Raw genomic sequence first — 14,101 nt, 5'->3', positions numbered from 1 at the left:
AGGGCCCCAGCAGAGTCCATCGCAACCTATAGAGTGAAGTTGAAGCAGTTGACTGAGCACTGAGACTTCAGAGACACACTCAATGAGATGTTGCAGGACCGATTAGATTGTGGAGTTCACAATGACGTCATTCAGCACCATTTACTTGCAGAAGTCGACATCGATTTGAAGCGCACCCTGGAAATAGCCCTCACCGCAGAGAGACTCACAGACTTTACAGAGAGTTCAACATGGCATCGTCCACCTTGTGGGGCAGGAACCGACCGCCAGGTGTGACGTGAAAACCAGAGACACAGCAGCGAAGCGGGAGACAGTCTCTGCTGCTAGAAAAATGGAAAGGCCCAGTGGAAGCATTTTGGCAGCGAGCCCGAAGTCAATCTGTTACAGATGTGGGAGTAACCACGTACCAGACATCTGCAGATTCAAAGAGGCAGAATACCATCACTGCCACAAGAAAGGGCAGGTAATAAAGCAATGCAGAGCGAAATCGAAACAGCCTATAAGGCAGCAAACCAAAATGATTGAAGTGAATAATATAACAGAACCTGAAGCTGCCGATACTGATGTCTATTCCCTGTACAATGTCAAAGCAGTAATAACTGAACCTATAACCATCGCAATTAAAGTGAATGGGAAGCCACTAACAATGAAGGTGGATATGGGAGCTTCAGTCACAGCGCTGGGAGAGCACACATTTAAATACCTAAATAAAGGTGCCCGGCCACTGAATCTGGAGTGAACCACGGCTCAACTGAAGATATACACTGGAGAACCCACACAGGTAAAGGGCATCACCACAGTACCTGTGTCCTATAGGCAACAGACAGCCCAGCTTCCAGTGATCATAGTGAGAGTGACAGGTGAAGGACCATGTCTCCTGGGCCGAGACTGGTTACAAACAATTAAACGCAACTGATCTGAAATATTTCACTTCAGAACAGAAGGAGTTCCTGAGCTGCTCTAAGGAAATACGACAGAGTATCTTGTGATGGATTAGGAAAGTTAAAAGGCTCGCAGGCAAAAATCTATCGAGATTCTCAGGCGACCCCGTTTCTTTAAGGCCAGGCCTGTGTCTTATGCCCCACAGGAGAAGGGGGATGCAGGATTGTGCCAGTTAGAAAAGCTGGGCATCATCCAGCCAGTCCAGTTCTCGGAATGGGTAGCGCCCATAGACCCAGAGGTGAAACCTGACCAAACTATACGCATTTGTGGGGACTATAAATACCTTGAACAAGACAGCCAAACTAGATAAATATCCTATTCCAAGGGTAGATGACCTATATGCAAAGCTTGCTAGAGGCAAACATCTACAGATGGACAGCACATCTAGAAGGGTATGTAACCATCCACATGCACAAGGGCCTGTATTAAAATACAAACATACCCTTTGGAGTATCATCTGCCTGTCCAGAGGACAATGGAGAACCTTTTGCAAGGATTTCCCTGAGTGGTAGTATACCTAGATGATGTTCTGATCTCAGGGTCAGCTGAACCAAACACTTGACCAACCTGGAGGAGGTGCTAAGAAGGTTCTTGGAAGCCGGTGTACGATTAAAGAAAGAGAAATGTACATTCCAAGTGCCAGAGGTTACTTACCTGGGTCACAGGGTGGATGCCATGGGGTTGCATCTGGTAGAAGAGATAGTCCGGGCAATCAAAGAGGTGCCCTCTCCATCCAGTTTAACTGAACTCAAGTCTCTTCTGGGCAGGATCAACTATTATAGCCACTTCTTGCCAAACCTGTTAGCAGTGTTGGCACCAATACACTTGCTGTTAAAAAAGAATCATTGTTGGACACAATGATTCACAACAGGTAGAAGCCTTTGTGAAAGTGAAGAAACTATTACATTCATCGTGTTTATTGATACACTGTGACCCATTGAAAGAACTGGTATTAACACATTGTCTCCTTATGGTGGAAGAGCAGTTTTATCACATAGAATGGAAAATGGGTCAGAAAGGCCAATTGGCTAAGTCTCGAAAACCCTCTCCACAGCCGAGAAGGGCTATTCCCAGATAGAAAAGGAAGGTTTATCGGCAGTATTCAGAGTGAAGAAATTCCACTAGTACCTGTATGGACAACATTTCACCATTGTGTCAGACCATAAACCATTAATAGTTTATTCAGTGAGGATAAGGCGATTCACCAATACCACCAGCAAGAATGCAATGTTGGGCTCTGATATTATCTGCATTTGAGTATATCTTTATGCACATTCCTGGCTTACATGTTGCAAATGTGGACACACTCAGTTGTCTCCCGTTACCAAATAGCCTTGTACATGGTCCAGTGTCACAAGAAGTTGTGCTTGTACTGAATTCTTTGAACTCTTCGCCTGTGCGCACAAAGCAAATTAGAAATTGGTCGAACAGAGATACAATTTGGTCAAAAGTCCGAGACCTTGTATTGCACAGGTGGTCGGATTCCCCAGTGTCTGAAGAGATGAGACCATTCCATGCCCGTAAAACAGAGTTAAGTTGTCAAGATAGAATCTTGTTGTGGGGATCAAGAGTTGTCGTCCCTTTACAAGGAAGAGGACCCACTCTTGACAGAGCTTCACGGTGTACATCCAGGCATATCAAAGATGAAATTGCTTGCGTGAAGCTATGTCTGGTGGCTAGGTATAGACAGTGACATTGAAAACATGGTCCAGCACTGTCTCCATTGTCAGCAACAACAGAAATTGCCTGTTTCAGCTCCACTGCATTCGTGGGAGTGACCTGGTCAACGCTGGGTTAGACTACATATTGTTTATGTAGGTCCGTTCTCAGGCACCATGTTTTAATTGATCATAGATGCACTTCCTAAATGGATGGATGTGTATGAAGTCAGATCACCGACATCAAGCACAACTATTGAAAAGCTGCATCAATGTTTTCGTTTACATGGCCTACCGGAAGTCATCGTTTCAGATAATGTACTGTCTTTACCAGTACAGAGTTTCAGAGATTCATGTGTTTAAATGGAATCAGACATATTAAGGCAGCACCATATCATCCTTCATCAAATGGACTAGCTGAGAGAGCTGTGCAAACTTTCAAATCAAGAATGTAGAGGTTATCAGAAGGTACTCTAGAAACTCGACTTTCCCACTTTCCTCTCAGTTATCATACGTCTCATTCAACTACGGGTTCAACGCCGTCTGAATTATTGATGAAACACAGCCTACTTACAAGGTTATTACAAGGTTAAGTCTGACATTTCCAAACTTAGAGGGGAAGGTAGAGAAGAATCAGAGTAATCAAAAATTGAATCACGATGCTCATTGCAAAGCTCAAAGATTTACTTAGGAGGTAGAGATTTTGTGCGGAATTTGGGAAATGGCCCTTTATCCTTCCAGGTGGAATTGGAAGACCGAATTGTTTGAAAACATGTGGGTCATCTTTGGGTAAAGAGACATTCCACCAACCAGCAATTCCACCTGTGACTAACGTCGAACCATTAATCCCTGAGGTGACAGATCGACCTAGAATAGACATGCCCGATATCTCTGTAGAGTTGCCAAACTCAGAACTGCCACTTTTTAATGATGCATCTGATGCTGCAGCTTGTGATCACGTCAATCCTGTGGAAGAAACTCAGAAGGTAGAGTTATGCCGTTCTAACCAAATAAGGAAACTACCTCAGACTTAATTGTTAACCACTTGAGTTGTATGTATATATATATATATGTTGTGGGATATTCAAATGTTCTCTGCAAATAGGAAGTGTAGAAAACTAAAATGAGGCGGGGGGAATGTAGTAATTGAAAGTATAGCCTTTCCAACTGCCTATCAGGGGTCACGTGATTGTCCTTGGAGGCTCCAACCAATGAACCCTAAGCACGGGTAATCTGGAGGATGGGCCTTTCTTGTCAAGGACCTGGTTCAAGTGTGTAGCACCTGAAAAGCTCTCTGTAATAAAGTTATCTGTTTCTAGTAGAAACCTCTCTGGTACATCGTCATTACAGTGGCAGTTGAGGAACTTAAGTTCAGTTAATTAAATAAATCTGCAATAGAAGGCTAGTGTCAGTCATGGTTGTTGTTTAGTTTATGTTTGATTTACCTCAGAGCAAAGCAGAGATGGCACCAGTTTCTAAGTGTACAGAAACTTTACGTACAGAGTTTTATACAATGCTTTAAAATGTCTGGTCCATGCTTCAGCTCAGCTTCTGTAACTGTTTACTTATCTCTGAGTCAACACCCAGACTTAACCAATCAAGCACAGTGAGCATAGATCAGTTACCAGTGTCACATAAATCAAATATAGAACAATTGAACCATTGAACACCACAATGGTGTAAGAACTGGAAAGTTGCAAAAACCCATCAAATCCCCAACAAGGGAAGAAAAAATCCTCTACACTGGTCTATATATGACTCCAGCCCACAGCAAAGTGGTTAACTCTTAATGCCCAACCAGCCACTCAGTTATACCAAACTACCAGCAGTTCAAGGTGGCTCACAATCCCTTTCTCAAATATAGTTAGGGATGGGTAATAAATACTAGGTTTTCCAGCAATGCCTACCACCTGTGAATTTAAAGAATAGAACAAAAACTGGTTTGTCATAGAGTTTAGAAAGTGATCTAATCAATGTGTTTTAAATGATAAAGGGGTTCACCAGGATAAATAGGGATAAACTATTTCCTCTGATGGTTAATCCAGAACAAGCGGCCTTGACTTTTACATCGGAGTGAAGCCAGTGAATTCAGGAAGCATTTTTCAAACAAAGAGCAGGGAAAGTTCTCCCAAAAGGGTATGGAAGTGTCAATTAAAATTTTTAAGACCGAAATGAACAAACATTTGCTATGTGAGGGTATAGAAGGATCTGGCGAAATAGCGGGTAAAAGCACACGAGATAACAGATCAGCCACAATCTACTTGAATGTCTTGAGGGGCTGAATGGCCTACTTCTGTTCCTGTGTTCCTAACCTTTATCTAGAAAAAAGAGGGAAGATTGTTTGCAGATGTCAGGCATCTGCAATATTAAGAGCTGAACACTCTGAGATTTGGTAATTAGAGTCTATTTTTTATTACAGCAGGTCCAGCGTTCAGTATTATCCTCTTCAGTGAGAATCTCTTGCTGTTAAAGGACCCTGTGCTTTTGTGCTGCTGTGCTGGTGCTTCTCATACATACATTAAGTGCCAAATGGCAACCTCTTCCGATCACTCATGGAACATTTAGACAGAAGTTTTCACTGATGCAACAGGGAATTCCACAACACTTGCTCCATCGCTTATATCCATAGGTTTCTCAGTTATTTATTCAATTATTAGTCCGAGCACTGAGTGCTGTAGCTTTTAAGAATTGGATTTTTTAAAGGTCAAGTTATTTTCTGAGTGGAGGCTTTGTTTCCTTTCCCACAGACCACTTTCTTTCCTTCTTTTGATGAGATCCTGAGGGCTCTGTGGGGCGCACAACCGACTTAGTCACATAATCTGGGCTGGTGTCCCAGTGCAGTACTGAGAGAGTGCCGCACTGTTGGAGGCCTTGTCTTGCAGATAAGATATGAAACCAAGGCCTGGTGTAGCTTCGCGGGAGGGGTTTAAAGAACCCAGGGCACTATGTGAAGAAGAGCAAAGGAATTTTCTCTTTCCGTTCATCAACCAAAACCACCAGAAACAAATCACTGTGTTATTCAAGCTGAGAATGCTGGAAGAGCTCAGCAGGTCCGACAGCATCTTTGGAGAGAGAAAAACAGAGTTAATGTTTCGAGTCCGTATGAATCTTCTTCAGATCCTTCTCTCCTCACAGATGCTGCCAGGAACTTTTCAGATTTCCAGCATCTTTAGTATTTTGCTTTTATTATCTTGCTATTCACATTATTTGCGGGATCTTACTGTGCACAAAGTAGCCGCTGCATTTGCTTGCACAACAACAGCGACAACAGTTCTTGTTGAAATGTTTTGTGTTAATCCATAAAAGCATGATTTACATGTCTATTTTTGGAGTTTAAATCTGCACGCTCCGTCAATATATCTAAATGTTAGGCAGAGTCACGAGTTGTTTGAAAGAGGAGCAACCCTATGTGAAATATTTTAAATGAGAAGTAAACATCAGCTTCAGGAGATCACTGAGTTTGTTGCTTCACAGGCCGACATCCATACAGCAGAGAGAGAGGGAGAGAGAGCAAAAGGAGTCGAGTAACAAATCACATGAAAAATCAGAAACATAGAAACTAGGAGCAGGAGTAGGCCATTCAGCCCTTCGAGCCTGCTCCGCCATTCATTATGATAATGGCTGATCATCCAACTCAATAGCCTCCCCATATCCTTTAATCCCTTTCGTCCCAAGAGCTATATCTAACTCCTTCATGAAAACATACAATGTTTTGGCCTCAACTACTTTCTGTGGTAGCGAATTCCACAGGCTCACCACTCTCTGGGTAAAGAAATTTCTCCTCATCTCAGTCCTAAATGGTCTACCCCATATCCTCAGACTGTGACCCCTGGTTCTGGACTCCCCCACCATCGGGAACATCATTGATAGATACAACAAGCACACACTCCATGTCGCACACACGCACTGAGAGAGAAGGACATGACTTCAAACAGCATGGTCACTGGTAGCCAGGATCACATCCCCATCTCATGCACCCTCTCCATCCCCCACTGTAACCACCTTCTCTGCCCCAACAGAACCCCAGAGGCCAAGAACTGTCAAACCACCTCAACCCTTAAACCCATAATTGTTTCCAGTACAGCACAGACATGCCAAGATAACTCTAAAATCTCAATGAGCACCTCTCATTAATGTAAGGAAAGGGGCAAGTATTTAACCTGTTGCCCACAATGGAATGTACTAAGCAGCTTTGCACTATGGAGTCATACCCACACAGAACTGGGTTGAAACTGCCCAAACTTAATTGTGGATTTGCTGTCTATTTACACAGATCACAAAATGCTCATGCAGAGCAACACAAAGCAATAAAATAAAAGCAAAACGCAGTGGATGCTGGAAATCTGAATTAAACCAAAAATGCTGGGATAGCTCAGCAGGTCTGGCAGCATCTTTGGAGAGATAAACAAAGTTAATCTTTTGAGTCCGTATGAGTAAGTAATAATAATTTACTTAATAGAATCGTGTCATGAAATTAGCATTTTTTTTTTCATTATATTGTTATGGTTTATTGTGAAGTAGGTTTATGGGGATAAGTATAGTTGGGTCTGTGTGTGATGTAATTATATTTTGCAGTCAAATAGACTGCAATCTTTAGTTCATCAAAAGAAGCTAGGTGCTTGACATGCTAATGAGTAAACACGGATGCTGGCTTAGCATGTAAGGTGTGAAGGGAATTTGTACTTTTAGATAAATGAATAAATATTTGAATTTCAAAAGGATCTTAGTCTGTTTACAACTAGCCAGATAAACAAGGCTAAGGAATATGTTTATTTTCCCCAAAGGTTACTGATAATATTGGCAAATTAAAGTTTTTATATTATGAAGAAGATAAAGTTTCAAAGACATATGAAACACTAGAAGTTACATATTAAAAAGAGAGAAACATGTAGAAAGGAGAATGAAACGATATGTTTCAGAAGGACATGTAAGACCGATGTGTGTGAAATAGCCTTAATGAAGCCTCCAGCATTTATGCATGAGCCTGCTATGTAACAAAACTGAAGATGGGGAAAAACCTTTTGGAATTCCACTCTCCAAGGTCTTGTGTTAGGCTTGCTGAGTTTGTTTTAAATCTAAAATCTATCTTGGACCATTGCGTTAAAGGGGGTGTAACTGGGAGTCAGTTTAATTAGGAATTTTAGGAGTTGTTATAGTAGTAAGTAATTGTAGTCTTATGTATGTGCTTGAAATGTTTTATTTTGTCAATAAATGCTTTAATTTAATTTTTAAACTCTCTAAGGATCTTGCTGGACTTATTGTTTCTGAATTCAGTACTCACATCTCATAATAAATACAAATTGCAAAACCGTTGTGATAGTACGATAAAGTTTCCCTCTTGGATTTGGTCCCCATGGCACACATCATCTGCAAATCATAACAATCGTGACCTTTATCTCACTGGGTTTGGAATTCAAATATGAATTTAAATTTAAATTGTACAAAGTCTTGTTTGCACCTCATTTGGAATCTTCCATTCAGTTACGACCATTGAACTTCTGTAAGGAAATATTGGCTTTGGAAAATGTCGATTCACAATAATGATAGAGCTTAGAGGGCTGAGGGTTAGACGCTTAAAGACAAAGGACCGGATTTTTTCAGTCAAAATGACTCCAGAGCCATTTAAAATCCCAATTCCAGGATTCCTGCCCTCATTTCTGGCACGCCCCAATTTTCGCTGGCAGGGGATAGGGTACGAGTAGCGACCCCACACCCTGCACTTCCGGCCTGGCCAGCTCCATTGTGGGCATAGGTAATGGGATAGCTGTCTTTATGCTTATGAGGTCATTTTATAAGGCAGACATGTAGAATATGTTTCCACTTGCGGGGTGTCCAGATCCAGTCGATAATGAATCCAAGTAGGAATTCAGGAGAAACTTCTTTACCCAGAGAGTGGTGAGAATGTGGAACTCGCTAATACATGGGACAGTTGATGGGGCAAGTATAGATGCATTTACAGGGAAGCTGGATAAACAAATGAGGAACAAAGGAAGAGAAGGATATACTCATCATGTTAAGTGAAGTAGAGTGAAAACAGGCTCACGTGCAGAATCACCTTGACTGATCTGTTTTTGTCCTGTAAATTCTCTAAGCAAAGATTATAAAGACTGGATACATGCAGGACCAATCCACACACTGGCATGATGAGGCCCAATACATTGGTACCCAACACTTCCCATCAAGGTGTTTTCACCCTTCACTTAACATTCAGCCTAATCTGGCTTTATGAGATTAATTTGAATCAGGTATTTGCAGAGCACTATGATGTGGCAAATGTTAAATCCCTTGATGTTCTAATTTAGTTCAGTGACATTTAAGATGTTAATTCTTTAAAGTGAAAATCACTTGCTATAATGTCAGCTCTGCATGACAGGTTTAAAATAAAGACAACATCCTCTGTCTAAGAAATCTTACCGCACACGTGAGCTGGTTATTTCTGTGGGTATTTTGTGACCTGCTGTTAGGCATCACGTGCTTTGTGATCTAATTAGCGTGGGGTGTGATAATTGATTATTGATAAAAAATAAGAACATAACAAAGAGGATTAGGAGTAAACCATGTCTGCTTTACCATCCAATGCGATCATGGCTGATCATCAGCTTTAACTCCACTTTCCCCTCACTCTCTCCACATGCCCTTTAATTCCCTGAGAGACCAAGAATCTGTCCATCTCAGCCTTAATGTATTCAACTATGGAGCATCCACAACCCTCTGGGGTAGAGAATTCCAATCATTCACAACCCTTTGAGTGAAGAAATTTCTCCTCATATCAGCTCTAATAATTTGCCCTTTATCCTAAGACTGTGACCCCTGTGCTCTTTTTATCAATAATCAATTATCACACCCCATGCTAATTAGATCACAAAGCACGTGATGCCTAACAGCAGGTCACAAAATACCCACAGAAATAACCAGCTCACGTGTGCTGTAAGATTTCTTACACAGAGAATGTTGTCTTTATTTTAAGCTTGGCCAGGGGAAATAACCTCTGAGTGTCTACTGTGTTAAGTCCCTTCAGAACCTTGGATGTCTCAATGAGATCACTTCCAATGTTAACTCAACCTCTCACCACAGGACAAGCTTCTTATCCCAGGAAACAATCTTCACTGTAGTGCCTCCAAAGTAAGGATATCCTTCCTTATACATGGAGACCAAAACTTTGCACAGCCCTCCAGGTGTTGTCTCAACAAAGCCCTGTACAATTGTAGCAAGACTTCCTTATTGTTATCATCCAATTTCTTTGTAATAAAGGCCAAGATGCTATTTGCCTTCCCAATTGCCTTCTGTGCCTCCATGCTAACTTTCTGTGATGCTCTTTCTAATCTAATGGCTCCACCTTTTGCCGTCTAACCATTGGTATTCTTCAGCCCATTGTCTTCATTCGTCGCAAGTGGGTGTGTCCCATCTCCTCCATGACTAACAATGCGCCAGATCTTCCCTGGAGTGGCAATCGCTGTTGGGTTGGCACTCCACTCATTTTTACTTGCCTTAGGCTTCCAATCCTGCTGAGGAATGTGCAGCATTCCAGCTCCGGAGCCCTTACAGTTCAGGGAAGCAGCATCGGGAGAAGTGAAGCTACGCTCCCTTTTTTACGAGACTAGCTGCCATAAAGCGGAAGGTTTAAGAGGCCCAGCCGCTTTGACAGGAGGGAAAATAGTGTGCCAGTTAAATGGGTAGGATGGGTCGTGGAGGGGGCGGGGGGGGGAGGGAGTTGTCGGGGGAGGGTGGTCAGGAGGGTAGTCAGGAGGACTGAGCTGAGTGGGGGGTTGGTCAGGAAGTTGGGAAAGCACTCGGAGAGGGGCTGTGGGGTGGTGGATAGTAATCGGGGGGTTCTGCAGGGTAGATGGGGTGCGGGGGTGGCAGGTTTTTTCTGGGGGGTCGGGGGGGGTGGAGGATGTGTGGTAAGTAGGGGTGCAGGTTGGGGGGTTGTCTGGGGTTTGGGGAGGTAGTTGGGGAGTTGAGGGGTAGTCAGTAGGGTAGTCGAGGGGACGGAGAGTAGTTAAGAGTTTAGTCAAAGCAGTGGGGGGGTTGTTGGGAGAGTAGTCATTTGGGTGGGGGGGGTAGCTGGGTGAGTCAGGAGGCTAGTTGGGGGGTGGAGGGGGAGTGGTTGGGGGACACATTGGGGAGCTGGGGGTGAGGTGCATTGGTGGTCAGTACCATAGTTACTCAAGAGTTAGAAGTGGTTTTAATCCTTCTAACTTTTTCTGGATAGCTATTCTGCTAAGAGTATCAGAACCAACCAAAGTCTCCAATACCAAGGCATTGGGTGGACCTTGGTGCAGGGTAATTGGCCAATGGAAGTTAAAACTTTTCCCAGGCAAAGCCCTTGCAATCTTTGCATGGGGACTTCCTGGGGGTTCCCCAGCACTTCTTCCGGGGGTACCTCCGGGGTACAGGCCCTCCCGCAGGGAATGGAAGATTCCAAGGAATCTTGGAAGGCTCCAGAAGGCTTGTCTTGTGCCAAGGGTTCCAGTCCCTCGCAAATTTCTATTCAGCAAATTAATAAAAGAAAGAACTCACGTTGATTTACCGCCTCTTAAAGGCCTATGTTGTTCCAGACTCTTTCATGGGCCCAGATTTTCTGATCACGCCGGCCGCAGGGCCAGAAATTCCCACTCGAAGTCAACGGACCTTTTGCTGGCCTGTCAAATTTTCCATTCTGCCCACGAAGATTCCCACCTGGGGCGGGGCTGGAAAATCCCGGCCATTGTCTTCCCTCACTTTTAGTCTTCAATCTCTGTCAAGTCACAATGCCTCTTTATCAAATCCTATTACTGTCATTATTCTGACCTGACAAAACATTGACTACACTTCAACAATAGTTGTAAAGATCTTCGGGATGTCCTGTAATTCTGAAAGGCAATAAATAAATACAAGTCTCTCTTTCCTGTCCACCCATCCTGCCTAAATCCTCTGAAGCTTTAACTAAGTTTAATCTCCCATGCATGTTTTCAAATGAAGTCTCATTGGACAGAATCTTGCCCTTGTCGGGCAGGCTGGGTGGGTTGGGGGTGGTTGGAAAGCTGACTGCCCCGCTCGATCGGGGCCGGACCGCGATTTCATGCTGGGCGGGGCAATTAAGGCCCACCCAGTGTGAAACGCGAGACTCAGCGCTGCCTGTGCAGGGTGGTGGTGGTGGGGGGGGGGGGGGGGGGGGTGTTGGGGGGAGGTGGGGGAGGGGTGGGGGGAGGTGGGGGAGGGGGGGTGGGGGGTTGGAGGGGTGAGGAGGGCGAGGGCGAGCTTTGCTAGAGTGCGTGCTGGAAAAACCTCCATGAGGCACAGAGCTGCCTCGGGGTGATGTACAGTTTTCAAAATGAAAAATGAGGATGTTAAAAATGTTATAAAACGTGTCCCCTTGTGTGGCTCTGTCAAGAGCAGGGACATGTTATTAATTAAATTTTAAAATTTCTAGTTTATTGTTATTTGCTGTTAGAAGCCTCATCCCACCTGTGAACGAGGTCTCCGAAAAATTTTCGCCTGCCCTGTAAGTTTGAACGGGAAGTGAAATTTGTTTTCTAATTACCTTTTTAATGGCCTTAATAGGCCTTATAATTGTTGGCAGAGACGCTGCCAACTCTGGTGCGTGCCCGCTGACTGAAATATCACCCAAGTGCGCGATGTTATTGGGACGCTAACCCAATGTCATCGTGTGACATTTTACGCTCGATCAGGTCGGGCACACACTTACCCGATGAGCTAAAAACTCAGCCCATTGTTTTGTCTCTCAGCTAACTAACCTTTTGCAGGGCATCTAATCCATCAAACCCCTTAGCTTTTTCACTCTCCCCTTAAAATCTACGAGCTTTTAAAAGTTGGTATCGTCCAAACCCAAATCCTTGGTTTGTATCCGGCCTTGCCCATACCCTTTCAACAATCGTGTTGCCTTTAGGGTGCCTGAGCAATAATGAAAACCAAAATGCTTCCTCAGTTGTGGATCTATGCTCCTCGGTTGGAGTATCCATCAGTTTCTGGAGGTGTATACAAATTCTAGAGGAGGGTCAGGTGTCATCAGAAAGCACAATGACAAAACTGAACTGCTTTAGGGATCTCAGCTTAAATATTCGATTAATTTTAGAACAAGTTTATCAATTAGAAGAACAAGGTTATAGAATGCTCTACCAGAAACACTCTGTAACAACCTATAACACTCTATAAGAGGGAAATGGACAACTACTTGCAAAAAGAAGGATTTGAAATGTTAAGAGTAAAAGGCAGAGGAATTGGACAAAGTGGATGCATCTTTCAAAAAGCCAACAAAGGCACAATGGGCTGAATGGCCTCCTTCTGAATTGTAAAATCCTATAAAATGGTTCAATTAATTTGATTTAATAAAATTGAGGCTGCAGAAAATAGCAAGTTAGAAGATATAATAAGTGGTAAGAGCAGATGAGGAAAGCATAACAATTTAAAATGATCCTCAAGGAATATTTCACAACCATGAACATAACATGAAAGAGAATATTTTACTGGCAGATTATTATGTGGTAAGCTCTATCTTTCTCTTAACTTTAGCTCAATTTAAATAGGTTCAAGAGGGAGAAAATTGGATCAGGTAATACCTGATGGACTTCCCAGGTGGGCATGCTTGTCTAATAAGGTTCACCTTGAAGCCTTTGGTGTCTGTCATGTTACAGGTTGCTGCCCTAATTGAAAAAGAGCTGCAGACTGGAAACCATGAAGTCTGTTTGGAGCAGAATGTTTACCAGCAAACAAATTTAGAAATTATATTGCATGAGGGACTTCCATCATCATCGGCTGTCCCTCGATCCGAGGATGACGTCTAGTCAGGTTCACGAATTTCTTCCTTGGGTCTTCGTGTGACTAAACAGGCCGATTCTCGACTCACAGATCTTTGGGCAGGTGGGGTAGGACTCCCCGCGAGGTAGCGGGATCCGGAGTGCAGGATACGCTTCCTTCTCTTTCCTCCTCTGCCTCATCTTTAAGGTGTAGGGGCTCAAGGCCTGAAGCAGCTTGACAGACAAGTTGTCACCATTTTGAATGGTTGGTAGTATGTTCCACCCACTCATAAATGTCAACCTTTCAACACTTCAAGGAGATCTTCAGAGTATCTTTGAAGCTTTGTCCTTGTTGTCCACTGGCCATTTGAGAGTTGAGAAAACAGGACCTGAATGGGGAGACGTGTTTGGGAATGCATTCTCTCTCGTGTAACATTAGCTCCTTGGCCCTACAATTCCTCACGTGTCTCATCGTTTAATTTCCCTTTTTCTCACCCAGTCTAAACCTTCTGTGTCTTTCCTTGGGCTGACCTTTCTGGCCCTCCTGAAGTCAGCAATGGAAGAGCACTGGTTTCCTGATTCCTCTCCTGCCACTGGTCATCTTTGGGAGGCAGTTTCAGGATCTGCCCCCAGTGAGGTAAAAAGCCAATTCGGCTCTTTATTAAGAGCCTTCTTAACAATGCTTAAAGCAGGTAGACTGGGATTTTCTGGTCAGCTGCCAGTTTTCTGATGCATGAGGGACAGTTGAACTCCTTGGAGGCAGGT

This window comes from Carcharodon carcharias, chromosome 31, assembly GCF_017639515.1.
Source record: "Carcharodon carcharias isolate sCarCar2 chromosome 31, sCarCar2.pri, whole genome shotgun sequence".
NCBI lineage: Eukaryota > Metazoa > Chordata > Chondrichthyes > Lamniformes > Lamnidae > Carcharodon > Carcharodon carcharias.
This window is presented reverse-complemented; position numbering follows the sequence as displayed.